The sequence below is a fragment of the Triticum aestivum genome, unplaced genomic scaffold (genome assembly GCF_018294505.1).
Source record: "Triticum aestivum cultivar Chinese Spring unplaced genomic scaffold, IWGSC CS RefSeq v2.1 scaffold11045, whole genome shotgun sequence".
Taxonomy (NCBI): Eukaryota; Viridiplantae; Streptophyta; class Magnoliopsida; order Poales; family Poaceae; genus Triticum; species Triticum aestivum.
The window spans coordinates 8,315-10,082 of NW_025225421.1; positions in this window are offsets into that span (position 1 = coordinate 8,315).

A 1,768-nucleotide genomic window follows, 5' to 3' on the forward strand; every position below is an offset into this window, starting at 1 on the left:
ATCAAAAGATCCCTACATATGGTTTATTTTGGCCACTTGGACTTGCATTCACTATAACTTGTTGAACACCTCACATTGTATTGCTTATCTCACTAGAGCCGTTATATTTTGCATTGCCTAACTTTATAATTATGAATTAAAATTTGTAATTGTACCTATTCACTCCCTCTAGGTCCATCCTAATCCTTTCAGAAGCCGCCTACCCTCACTACTCTCACTCGGGGCTGGCTCGCTAGAGATGGTCAATTCAGACGTTCCTCCGGAGCCAAGCTCCAGGCTGCTTCGAGGATCGTGTTATGCAAGCCCAGCCGCACACACAGATAACCAAACATGCCAAATTTAGTCCCTGCAACATGACTGGATGTTCTACGAGTAACCAAACACACCCTCAACGTACCTGTCGACATTGGCACCGAGATGTCGTCCTCATTCTACATGACATTGCCATGGTCATCGTGGACATCTCTACGTCGGAGTGTGGGGATGAGGCACCATTGTCACTGCAGCCACCACCTTCGTGCCTGAGCGCGGACATAAATCTTCAAGTCTTGTGAGCTACATGTTCATATGGAGAATGACGCCTGTCAAGATGCCTTTGACTGGTGGGAGGATCTTCACTACTCATACTTCTTTTTGAGCACTGCTACACAGACGATGCTTGTCTAGCCGAATTTGCACAACATGCCCATAGTACAATCCGTGGGCAAGTCTAAACAACAGTAGGCCATGGGATTAGCTATCATGCATGTGTTGTACAGCAAAACGCGGTCCATGAAGTAATTCCGCTTCTTTTTCTCTCACCTTTTTTCAGGTTTGGTGAAACTTTTTATAGTCTTAAGACCGAGCCGACATATCGTACTCTATACCGCGCACCAGTACTTGCATGGACCAAACCCTTGTGGAAAGTGTCCTTCCCATTGAAGATTAAGAAATTTGTATGGCAGCTTCTCCGTGATCGCCACCCATTGGAGACAGAGATGGTCAAGCGACATGGGGCTGGCGATGGGCTTTGCCCTCTTTGTGATGTCCCAGAGTCTGGGACCCACATCTTCTTCGCCTGCACTGTTGCCCGCTTTCTTTGGAGCTTTGTCCATGAGGTTTTACATTATCATGTTGTCTCACATGTGTTACTATTTATTTAGTAAGTTCGAGGTCGATCAGCTTCATACTTAAGCCACTAGGTTGGAAATCTTAAAACTATTTAAAAAAAATTGTATTTGTTAATGAGTTCTAGTATAATTATATATATTTTTAAAAGCATGTTGCATATATTATATTTTCAACATATTGTAGGGATTAGAGTTTGAATTACCAATTTTGTAGTGTACATGTTCACACTTTTTTGTTTTTTTGTTTTTTGCCTATGTTAAGTGGAAATCGAGGTATAAAGAAAAATCACAATGAGACTACACAGTGACCTGGCATGCCTCACATGGTCTACAGAAAGAGTATCGCCAGTTTTCCATTCTATGTAAGCAATGTATAATTACAACATGATTATTTTTCTGTTTATATATATTGTCCACCCCCTCAAATAAATAATTTAGTGCAAGACCTAGAGTGCACTAGTATCTATCTAGGTTATTATATCTTAATTTGTTCCATGAATTTGAATTTTAACCCCCAAAATATGAGGCCACACCCTCCAGCGCAAAATATAGCACCCATCGTTGACTATCGTAAGTACCCCCTGAATATCTATCTTAAGTTAAGGTCCTATAGTGCATGAGTTTATATTTGTATGTGCCATTAGGCATCGATGTTATTT